Source organism: Pteropus alecto, unplaced genomic scaffold (assembly GCF_000325575.1).
Source record: "Pteropus alecto unplaced genomic scaffold, ASM32557v1 scaffold87, whole genome shotgun sequence".
In the NCBI taxonomy this organism is placed as follows: Eukaryota; Metazoa; Chordata; class Mammalia; order Chiroptera; family Pteropodidae; genus Pteropus; species Pteropus alecto.
Genome location: NW_006443225.1, coordinates 17,221,545 through 17,234,294, shown reverse-complemented (window position 1 = coordinate 17,234,294; position 12,750 = coordinate 17,221,545). Strand labels below are relative to the sequence as shown.

Here is a 12,750-nt window from a genome sequence, read left to right as displayed (position 1 = left end):
ACATCTAGAATATATAAGAAACTCATAATCTAAGAATGGAAAGGCAACCCAGTTTAAAAATTGGGCACAGGATTTGAATTTCTCCAAAGAATATACACAAATGTCCAATAAGTATAAGAAAAATTCTCAATATCATTCGTCACTAGGTAAAAGCAAATCAAAACCAAAATGAGGCATCATTTCTAGGCTGGCTAAGGTAAAAAAAAAAAAAAAAGGGCAGATGATAATAAGTGTTGCTGAAGATAAGAAGAAACTGGTACCCTCGTTGCTGGTTAAATTATAAAATATTTCAGCCACTTTGGAAAACAGCTTGACAGTTACTCTAAATGTTAAACAGAGTTTTCACATGACTCAGCATATGATATAGCATAATCCTAGGTATATAATCAAGAGAAATAAAAATACATGTCCACAAAAATTTGGACACAAATGTTCAGAGCAACATTATTCATAATAGCCAAAATAGTAGAAACAACCTAACTGTCTAATGATTGATGAAAGGATAAATGAGAAATGGTGTCCTCATACAACGAGATACTATCCAGCCATTAAAAGGAATAAATTGGGGACACATGCTACAACATAAACTTTGAAAACATATTCTAAATGAAGGAAGAAAGGTACAAAAGACCATATTTTGCATGATTCATTTATATGAAATGTCCAGAATAAGCAAATCAATTGCCACCAACTAAGAGGAGAAGGAAAATGGGGAATAATTGCTAATGAAGATGGAGTTTCTTTTGGAGATGATGAAATATTCTAAAATTAGTGAAGATGGTTGATCAACTTTGCGAGTATGCTAAAAATGACTTAATTATATATTTTAAAGGGTGGATTTTATGGTAGATAAATTATATTTCGAAAAACTTTAAAAATTGATAAGTACATGATAGAATTGTACATAAACCATAATAAATCTAGCATATGTCTCCTTAGTATTTTATCCAAAAGTAAGTACTTTTGGTGGTAGGAAACATTTTATTTTCAAATCCTCATTTTATACATGAAGAAAGGTAGAGGCAGTGATATAACTTATTCACTATTAGTCCACATTTCATTAGGATTTTAGAAGAAATTAAAAATGCTTTTTAGTAACAAGACACTTTCAGGTTATACTAAATCTGCACGGAAGAATTCAAACAAAATTGAGCGGCAAACAAAGAAATCTCTGTCTGCAAATAAAATGGAGTTGAACAGGAAGGCAGTCGGCAGATTTAAAATCTACATAAAATGGAATGAAAATGTCAAATGGTTTTGTCAAGATTCTGGAATCATGGAGTTATAATTGCCAAATATGTGTAAAAACACAAAAACAATAGGGTCTTGCTCAGGCTGGAGTGAAATCAAAGCACATTTCTTCAGAAGTTAGCTGAAGAGATGAAAATAGCTTCCAAATAACCATGGAAAGAGAGGCTGTAATGGAAGACTAACAAAAATGTAAAAGGAGTGAGCGTGTTAAAGTATTCAATGATTCATACCCAAGAAAAGGATAAGAAATTCAAAAATAATCCTTTAATTTCTGATCATAACTAAATATACTGAGAGTTTAAATTATCTGGCATTACATTGTTTATTCAAGAAAAGGTAATAGTTATTTCTCACAGATTTTCTTAATATGTAGAGATATAAGATTTAAAATTGAAATTACTAATAGAATGATAAGCCCTGAAAAAAAATAAAACTAAGCAGAATAAGCGAGATAAAACAAGCATGTGAAATGGGGAAACAGAACCATAGATTTTGAAAATGGCATTATTTTGAATTTTTATTAATAATCTTGGTGGTAGATTGGAGAGATTATAAAAAGAGAAAATGAAAAGAGAGATTCCATTACAGCTTCATTTTCTTGGCCAGTATATACAATGGAACAATGCGCTCTTGATAACCTGACAAAATTAGAGACAAGATGACGATATACAGCCAAAATATAGCGATATGGAAGATTTCACCTTCTTAGTCATCAGCTGGAATTTCTATTGGTTGTCAGTCAAGCGATTTAAAACTTTCCTTGCCTTGCTAACAATTTCATCTGTCCCAAAGATAACGAAAGTAGGTAAGACAGGTGGCATGGAAGATACTGTTAGGAAAATATTTCTTATCAAAAGGATGGCAGAGGGTAATTGGGTGGCAACGTGGAAGGACAGAAACCTGAGAAGGTTTTCATGTCATCTCAGAGAAGAAACCGAGCAGAGTCGGATGCGAAGCTGTTTCTAAGTGTCGCTGAAGGCAAAACTTCTCTTCGTCTCCGTTTATTTATTTTTTAATTCATGTGTCATTTCTTCTGTTGTTTTGGTATCTTTCAACAAACGGAAGTTGAAAAAGAATGCTTTTAATAGATGTACCACACATGGATAGGTGGGAGGAAAAGGGAAGAAGAAAAAAAGGAAGCTAAAATGATTATGTTTATCTAAGAAAACAACTTAAAACCAACAAAAAAGATTAATGAGAAAAAATGCAATGATTTCTATCTTAAAATAACAGGTTCAAAATGCTCAAATAATAGCTGATTGGTTTTCAGTAAATGGACATAAAACTTTTTAGTTAAAATATTTCTTAACTCATGTTAGACTTAATAAGAAATTGATTAATAAAAATAGACTAAGACACGTTAAAATAAATGTAATAAGCACCATATGAATGTCTGAGGCCCTGAGATGGCATGACTTACGTGACTCCTCTATGCTCACGCTGTCTGAGTGACTGGTTATTTCCGGTTCAATCTGCTTTAATAACAAAACGCAAGCTCCACAGTCTCATAGTCTCATTCTCATCCTCTTCGGTTTTATTGCAAGTGCATTGCTTTTCTTGCTTTTTTCATGCCATGAAATTAAAGCACCAATAATTAGAAATTGAGCCAAAATATTTTATGATATTTAAAAATTATTCAGATATTTGCCATCCAAACCATGGTCTGGTAGGATTAATGAATAACGAAATATTACTATTATATGTCTCTAATTAAATTAAAAATTTCTCACCAATAATACACATTTAAACACTTGTAAGAAAGCGTTTGAATGTGTAAGATATTTTTCCAGTTTTGTTAGGGTCTGAGATAGAGAGCAAATGAAATGAGAACTATTTAGGAATATTTATTTTTCATGAGTAGGGTGTCCATTTGAGAAATAGATAGATAAACCCAGGGTCTGACTCTAGATTAGAACTTGAGTCCTTTCTGTTCAAACCATTTGGATGTGCTATTGTAATATATTCACTGCCAAGAGATACATTACTGAGCAAATGATGGAATCTATCATGTACAGAAAAATTGACTTCCCATCAACTGCATAATATGAAAAGAAAAACTGTAATGAGAAGCAGTGTCAAAATGTGAAATAGTATGAAATATATTCATCATTCACATATGAAAAAGAAAGAGCATCACCTGCCCATTGCAGACACTTAAAGGTAAATGAACAATGAGAGAAGGGAGTTAGCACCTCCAGTCTGTATGCCAACATTCACATTTACCTTGTGCTATATTTATTGGCTATTTTTTAACTTTAATAAAACCTAAAAACAGGTTTCAATGAGGCTGTGAGGTGTAGAGAAGTTTGGCCAAGAAGCAATAATTATAATACAGCATAGGTCAGAAAGCCACAGGCTATTATAGTTTAAATTACCATTCATTCCAACCCCAGTTAAATCTGGTATTACAACTAAAAGGAAGAATCTAAGCATTGATAAATATTTATGTATTTTGTATTGACAGTTCAGACATTTTTTTGAAGACCAAAAAAATAAAATCTTCAAAATGCTTTCGCAGAAATGGAAACACATATTTACTCTTTATTCATCTAGTCACACTGGAATATAAATTTAATGTTATTAATTATTAACCAACTATATAGCAACCAAAGCCAATAAAATCACAATGAGGAAAACCAATGAATACTTCAAGTGAGTTCATCCATAGCCCTAAAGTTATATAAATATTCTCAAGAAAAAAAATAGGAATTTGGAGAATTATCATTTTATCTAATTTCCGTATTTGTATTTTAAAATATAAACAGATGACAGACTTGAGATTTGAATATGTAATTTGCGAGGTGGCGCATGAGTTTGAGGAGCTTCTGTAGGACGGAGCCCCGCCCTCCCTTTGTGTTCTCACTGCTACTCAGTACTGACTTGATGGGGAAAATGGCTTCTTGCCCTAAATTGCAGATAGTCAGATTACCCCCGCCCCCAATTTTAATTGATAAACTTCTAACGTTTGGCTTCCTTAAAACTCTACCTTATGTTATGTAAATGCATCCAGGTTATATGTAAAAACTATCCAACTTGTAAAACTTACTAGTAACACTTAGTAAAAAGGAACAAAAGGGAGTTTGGGGATGATTTATTAAACTTCAGTCCACAGAAACAGAATCTCATAATTTTAAAATTCTGCTAAAAATTTTAAATACTCAATTTCCAGAAACGGGTAACTGACAGGAAACACACTCACGTTAGAGACTCTCTTTTGAGACCACTAACGTGAAATCAACAGTGGGAAACGAGATGCATTGCCTCAGAAATGAGTGTGATCTGTTCTGTTGAAATTTCAAAAGACTAGGTTTTTAGCCAAGATAAGAAAAATGTTTTAATAATTTAAAATACCTAATTATTTATTTGCTCAAGGTCAATCTTGTTCTATTTCAACAAGAGTATCACTAAAAATTATGCTAGCTATCTGTCAGGGCTGCTATATAGTTCTTCATTAATCGTGAGGTGGAAAAGAAACGCTATTGTCCCTTAAAATTCTGAATCTTGTGGTTTAAAAATAATACCTGTATAAAAATGGCTTCCTGTCTGATTTTTCCTTTTCTTTCTCCTTTGAATTAAGAAAATTGAGTAGACAGGTCTCTCTGATAACTCATAAGAGATTTTAAGTGATTAAGATATGTTTGAAATGATTTAAACATTGAAGAACAAAACAGTATTGATGGGAAAGTAAATTATTATAAACATTCTGCAAGATCTTAGGATTGTGTGTGAGCATTGCTTGGGCCAACCATCACATTCCCAGGAATTCTCATCTAAACAGATACCACACAAGGCTATCTCAAAGTTATACACTGGAGGATGTTCATGTTCGTCTTATTTACAATGGCTATAAATTCTGAACAACTTAATGTTAACCAATAATTAAATAAATTATACTATATTAAATAAGTTATAGTATATAGAATATCAGGCCGTCATTAAAATTAATGATGTGAAAGTATTTTATTTACACAAAAAGATGAGAACGTCCATCTATGTGAAACAAAATCTTTCTGTGATCAATACACATCAATAAACATACATTTAGACTCACGGTTAAATATGGGTGCTGATTTTTGGGTTTTTTTTTTAAATTATATTTCTCTGTATTGGTAATTTTGTTAAAAATACAAGTATAAATTTTAATAAATAATTACAGAATTAATTTTACGAATTCTTTTTAAATTTCATGATAGTTTCTTTTCTGGGAAAGAAATCTAAGAAAAGAAAGAGTAAAGGAAAAGCTTTTATTGATATGCCAAAAAATCAGCATACAAGATCGACACACAAAAAACGATTGTATTTCTAACATATGAGCAATGAACGACCTGAAAATGAACTTGAGAACAATTCCATTCATAATAGCACGGATACGCAAGGCAGATCAGATCGAGATCCTGGCCTCGTGGAGCTTCTATGCAGGTGGTTCACATTTTTAAAATATTCCAGATAATGCTGCAATGAATTTCTTTTACAAGTCATTCTGTATACTTAAACAAGTGTTCCATTAGACGGTTTTCTAGAATTGCTGTCTTACAGGCCGAGCGAGTTTTAAAATTGTCATTAATAGAGCTAATTGCCCTGTGCAAATATAGTGCCAACGACAGCCCTGCTGGCAGCCTTTGAGAGGGCATTGATAGGCTGAACAGCAGAAAACTGAGCTTATAACTCTATTTAAATCTAATGATTCTTAAGTAGTTCATATTGTGGGGTCAAATCGATATCAAAGGAAATGATATATCTTCTTATTTTAAAGAACTTTTAAAAAACTGTACTACAACTATTGTTCAAATAAGATATTGCAAGAAGTAAAGATGTTCCTTGTTGAAAGCTAAAAATAATTACATTTGCTTCTGAATCTTCCAGTAATCATTCCTCATGTATCAAATGAGAAAGGTTGAGTCATGTTTCTTTTCAAAACTCAATCAAGTTAAAAAACTAAATCAGATCCTTAAAAGAAAACCGCCCACCAAAAAGGAAATTGCCTTCCCTCACTTGAAAATACAGCAGTATGTTAGCTCATTAAAATGCCAATATGTAAGGTATATGTGGTTAGTAAAGAAGAAATAAAAACTCCTGTCAACCCTGAGGTTAGCAGGCTTTGTGAAGTGACGTACTCTAAAAATAAAGGATTATTTAGTGCGCGAAAGGTAAAAGAAAGGACATCAAAAATAAAACCTGCCTGTTAAACATGAATCAAATCCCCAACTGAATGTACAATTAAGCGAGCTTCAAAATGTGCAAGAAAAAAATCAAAGTCTACTATAGAAAAATCTGTAAACACTTATTGAAACATCATGTATACGACATAATATTGCTTAAGTCCCCAAAGATTCGGTTTAATATATTTTTCTATATTACTGCTTGTAAATATAGGGGGAAGTAATGTGTTTTCATATTGCCTTTGGAATTATTCCCAATTACTGCACAGTGATTTTTTTGTGTTCTAGAAATTAACCTTAAAATACATGCACCCTGAAATTATTATTCCAAAAATTATCCTTACAGGATTTCTTTTGTGTAGATCATCTACAAAAATTAACCGACATTTCTATAGCAAACCAAAAAGTAGACTTCTCCCCCAACGACCCATTCCATCTGGTGTCTACATAAGCATAAACACAATGATAACACGGAGCACAAAAAACACCCAATAATCCTGCCATTTTCTTACCAAACAAACTGACGTGAATTGCCCAAGAAGTTACATGTTGACACTATCTATTAATAAGTTAGCCCCTCTGGGCTTCTACCTACGGACTCCAATCCTGTCTACAAATCCCTATTACTCCATTTCCCGATTGCCACTTCTGAACGCCCTCCTATGCTGTCTTTTAGAATCAAGAATTAGGTCTCTTCATTAAAGGGCATCAGCCCCTTAAAAGTAGAAAAAGCACCAGAATTGGTGTCAAGGATTCAATTTTAACATCCTCCCCCTTCCATGAACTTATGTACAAGGCATAAATTTTTATTGGGTGTTGGTTTTCTCATCAGCACTATATGGTCCCTGCCTGAACTACCTGTCTCTCTGAACAGACTGTGAAGACAAATTGATACACTCTATGTAAATGCATGTGCTTTAAAAACAAAAAGGTAACTATATACACATAAAGCTATATATAACACTATAAATATAGCTATACATATATATGTAGTTATAAACTATATATGAAAACACATCAAACTTTATGCTTAAATTGGGTGCATTTTTGTTGTGTAAATTATGCCTTAATAAAGTTGATTTTAAAAGTCAGCCAAGAAAAATAAATAGGGAAAGGAATGGGAATAGATCTTGGTAAATTCATAGATTTTGGGTTTTATTTACTATTAGTAAACAACTCTGTGAGCTAGCTCTTTCCTTGCCCTCCATGACACCCGAAGGAAGTCATATCTTTGGTCTTAGAGAATTAATAGTCTTCTCATTTTATTCATATTAAGTCTCGTTTTGCCATTATAATGTCCAATCCAATGTAATAATCAGAGTTCTGAACTGCCAACAATTAACTTCTCTCATCTGGCTTGGTGCCGCCACAAACTGGAAAGTTTGCCGCGGGAGAGGTCTGTACTGAGCCACACTCCCAAGTCACAGTATGCAGTCCCTCCAAGGCGAGGCCAGGGAGGGAGCAAGTGACAGGGGAAATGACGCCCTAGTCCCAGGCTTATGTACTTGGTTGAACTGTCATCATACAGCATCAACGTACCCTGGAGCTCATGTGCTCAACACTGACTCTTTCTTCCAGAACGTTCAGTGGGCTTCTCGGAGATTACTCAATTAGATCTCCAGCTGCAATTTCTATGATGCGATGACGCTCTGCCTTTCAGCAACTTAAAACTTCAAAATTTCAGTTCCCGGAGCTTCTGTGATCTGCTCCTCTACCTGGTGACTTCACCTCCACTGGTGGCCTTTTCAAAAATGCCCCTGAATGTCTCTCTCTCGTGGGTCTACTTGTGTGTAGATTATGTGCCATTAAGACAGCTCAGATTTCTGGCGACTCCGTGAATAAGTGACATCCACAATGCCCTGTCCTCAGCAGCCCTGCTCAGCTCCCGTAGACTCATGCCTTTCATAGAGTCACTCCATCTCCGAAGTGGTCTTTCTCTTTTCCTGCTGCCTTCTATTTTTCCCGGCATTACCATCTTTTCCAAAGAACTCTGCCTTCTCACGACGTGCCCAAAGTAGGACGGCTTCTGTTTTGTTATTTTCGCCTCCAGTGATGTTTCAGGTTTAATTTGCTCTAGGATCCACTTGTCCATCTTCCTGGTGGTCCAGGGTGTCCACAGAGCCCTCCTCCAACACCGTATTTCAGGTGAATCAACTGTTTTCCTATCAGCCTTCACTGTCCAATGCCCATGTCCCTGCATGGGAACTGGGAATGGGAGAATGTGGACCATCTCAGCCTTGGTCTCTAACGACGCATCTTTGCTCTCGGTGATCTTTCCCAATTCCTCTGCCACTGCCCTTCAGAGTCTCAGCCTTCTCGTGATTTCTTGGCTGCCGTCTCCATTTGCACGGGCGACTGGGCCAAGGTCAGCAAAATCTTTAGCAATTTCAGTGTTTTTATTTTCTGTGTTAAAGTCGTGGGTCTCTTCTGTAATCGTGATTTTTGTCTTCTTGATGTTCGAGTGCCTGCTTTTGCACTTGCTTTCACTTTCATCAGAAGTCATTTCAAATCATTTGTACTTTCTGCCAGTAAGATGGCGTCATCCGCTTATCTTAAATTATTGATATTTATTCCACCAATTTTCATTTCTCCTTCCTCTGCATCTAGCAATATTATGTACACAGAATACACTATGAAATACTGGGCCTACTTGACTCACATACTTTCTCCAACTATGAAGGTACAGTTCGCTTGTAGGCTTTTTTTTCTTTTTTACCCTTTTCCTTTGCTGCCAAATGGGTGTTTTACTACAGCCTCTCGCCTTTAGAACTCTCTTGTCTAGAAGCAGACACCAGTCCCTAAACTTCAGGTATGCAAGTAAACACTGAAGTTCTACTCACTGGCTTTAGGTAAGAGTAAAGCTTCCCAATAGAGATTTTAAAATAAGAAATGGGGAAGGACAGTTGTCACACTGTTGACCTCTCCCTACCTGGACACTTCAGCTGTCAATCCTGAACCACTGTGTAGTGCTTCAGAAAAGAGAAATCAAATTATAATGGTTTTTAGGTTAAAATCTTGATCTGAAAGAGGATATAACTGATCTTAGACTAAAATACAATGGCAGATTTATTTATTACATCAAAACCAAATGATTTGTAAATGCAAATATCAAACTCTTAGACACTTTTGTCAAGGAATTTACATGATTTCTGAGAAGAAAAAAAATACGTATCTAAAACTATGTTCCTATTTTGTGTTGACAATTTTGCTAAATGAGAGAAAGAGAGTCTTTAAAGGCTCAAAAAAAAAAAAAGGAAAAATTCACTGTCAGAAAATTTCATGAAAGAGGTGGGATTTAGTTGGACTAAAGAATGACAAAAAAGGACTAAAATTCAGAGCAGTATTAATGATATGTGTTAGCATTCTATGTAAAACAAATCTGTGGGCAAAGGTCAAGGAAATTAAACATAAGTCATATGGAGGCATTACAAATAAATTATTGTAATTGGAAAGAGGGAGTAGTACATAATTTGTGGGAAAAGATGGGACGAGGCCAGAAGACATGAGATTGTAAGTGACAAGTAAAAAGTGTGGACTCCAAGCCACGAGACAGAGGAAGTCACTGGTGGTGTTGATCAGACAGCTATATGCATGCAAAACATTCTGGAAGAGTCATCGGCAATGTCCTAGGGAAGGCCTTGGACAGAAGAGAGAAGAGAGGCTTCAGGTGGCAAATCTGCTGGTGAATCAGAATTAACAGTCAATAGATGAGGTGAGATAAAGCAAAGACTGTTAGGAAACAGCATATCTAAGAGAAATGATAAAAGCAACCTGATAACAGCCTTTGTGGAACTAGAAAAGAACATGTTAAAGAGATTGCAAAAATAATGCCGTTGTCACTGGCAATGATATAGGTTAAAATCTATATCTCTGGTGGGGGGAGGAGGAATAAAGCCTATTAATTTGAGGTAAGAGTGAAACATCCCAAAAACTGTCAGGCCGGTGGTTTAAATGTCGGGTCGAAGAGAGCAAAGCAGATATGGATTCAGCTGTAAAGAATTCAGCTGTAAAGACCAGGCTACAAGCCAGTAAAGAAGCTATGAATCGTGGTCATATCATGGAGGAAAATAAGTAAAAAGTGCAGCGTCAAGCTCATGAAACAGAAGGTATAGCCAATGAAGATGCCAGAGCACCCAAAAGAAAAAATAAAACCAAACCAAACCAAAACAAAACAAAAATTATCATCTTGGACCGTCTGGAGCCAGAGCCTGAGGGAAGAGGTTGGCTTGCTAGGGAGTGCGTGCCTGGGGCAGTTCGTAACAGCGCTAATGAGACCAGGCTACAAGCCAGTTACAGCAAGTCCTCACTTCACCTCGTCAACAGGTTCTGCAGCTTTATAAGTAAGGACTGTGACTGTGGCTTTCATCAAAGTTACAAGGAAACGATGTTATCTGAGGACCCGCTGCACTATGGGTCAAAGCGCCAAAGCCGTCATCCAGCAGGTGAGTGGTGGAGGCGAGAGCCAATCAGAACACCTGGAGGCTCGGCGGTGCACATTCCCACTGCAATGCCGGGGTAGACTTCCAATGGTGCCACAGACTCTGGAAGAGGTGAATGTCCAAGAAGGAGACGATGCTTAACAGCGCTAAGGAATTAACGACACGAGGGAAGATGGCCTACTGATGATTCTTCTAAGTAAAATTATTACATACAGAGAAGTGATGCCAAATTATTTCAACTTTGTTCCATTAATTAGCTTAATGTTTCTGTCATGATGCGGTATTTGCCATTCGCAAAACTTTTGTGAGCCTCATCCAGGTCCCGGTCAAACCATCAAAAATGCCGCGTCAGTGAAGCAGAAATTCATGACAGTTTGTTGAGACAGAAGTAGAGCATAACTTCGGTGGAGTTTCACTTGAGTAACAATTTCAATATTTAGACAGTTACTAAACCAGCATTTTAAAGGAAGAAATGCATTTATTAACGTGATATCTTTCAATTTTTTGGAAAATTTAATACATACCTTAATAAATAGGTGTCAGAATGTATCAACTACGGGATTAAATATGCTATCAAATACCATCAACATAAAATTGAATGACGCGTTTCCTAATTGTTTTTATAATTCCATAAAGTGTCAAATCCTACCGAATAGAGGAAGGAATGTATTGCTTTTCTCTCTTTCTCTGCCCAAGGACCGTATAATAATAATAAGCAGTTGGATAGTGTAGACAGATGATCTGATTGATTAGGTTTTGCTGTGTATGAATGACCACAGAAAATCTTTACCATTATACCTTAAAATTTTCATTTTGTTTTTTTTTTTCTGGATTCAGTATAAATTCATAGGGGTTACTTGATCTTCCTTTCAGAATATTTGAATTTACCAAGATGGTTCTATGTGCATGGCTCTCACCTAAGAATAAGCACTTTATAATTTTTAGAAGAATATGGCCTTAAATAGTAATAAAACCCAAGACTTACGAGAAAGATATTTAAAATTAGGTGAACTATTATCAAGTATCATAAATTAATATCACCATAACATGAATTCTAAACATAAGAAAATAATGGCCACCCCTTGACCAAGTTGATAGACAAGTTACTTAAGCAATTAATTCTCATAAAACAGAAAGATTCAGACAGTGGTATCTGTGTTATATGTGGGAGAAAAAACATTATGTAGAGAATTTAGACATATAAAAAACCAAACTTTCATGTATATAGGAAAAATATATTTATTGAGAATGAGTGAATATTAATATTGGAGACTATATGCACAACTTAAAAATGTCTACTGGAATCAATGATAAACATGTTTTACCTAGTGTGATGGTTAATTTTATGTGTCACCCTGACTGAGTCATGAGGTGCCCAGATATTAGGTTAACCATTATTCTAGGTGTGTTTGCGAGGGTGTTTCTGGATGAGGTTAACTTTGAACGAGTAGACTAAAGCAAACTGCACTCCCCAATGTGAGTGGGCCTCATTCAATCCCCCGAAGGCTTGAATAAAACAAAGCCTGAACAAGAGAGCATTTGGTCTTCCAGCTAGGATGCTGGTCTTCTCCCTCCTTCAAACTTGGACTGGAACTTACACTATCAGCTCTCCTGGTTCTCATGCCCTCAGACTCGGACTGGAACTATGTCATCAGTCTCCCTGGGATTCCAGACTGCTGACTGTAGATCCTTCTTAGCCTCCATAAGCCCATGAGCTGATAATACATGTACATACATACATACATACATACATACATACATACATACATAGATGATTGATAGATAATAGATGATAGGTGATAGATGACAGATAGATGATAGATATGGATAATAGATGATAGATAAACAGACAGATGATAGATTAGATAGATGATAGATGATAGAGAGACAGATGATAGATT

The 12,750-nt window shown here is 35.5% G+C and overlaps 1 long non-coding RNA gene across 1 annotated transcript in view; it reads right to left on the bottom strand.

The window, feature by feature from the left end:
- Nucleotides 1-1,671: 1,671 nt before the first annotated feature.
- Nucleotides 1,672-12,750, bottom strand: part of LOC107196549 — a 34,736-nt gene continuing 23,657 nt past the window's right edge. The window contains exons 6-7 of the long non-coding RNA XR_003043686.1: nt 2,672-2,811; nt 1,672-2,329 (exon numbers count right to left, since the gene is read on the bottom strand). This is a non-coding gene — a long non-coding RNA (uncharacterized LOC107196549). The remainder of the gene's footprint in view (nt 2,330-2,671; nt 2,812-12,750) is intronic.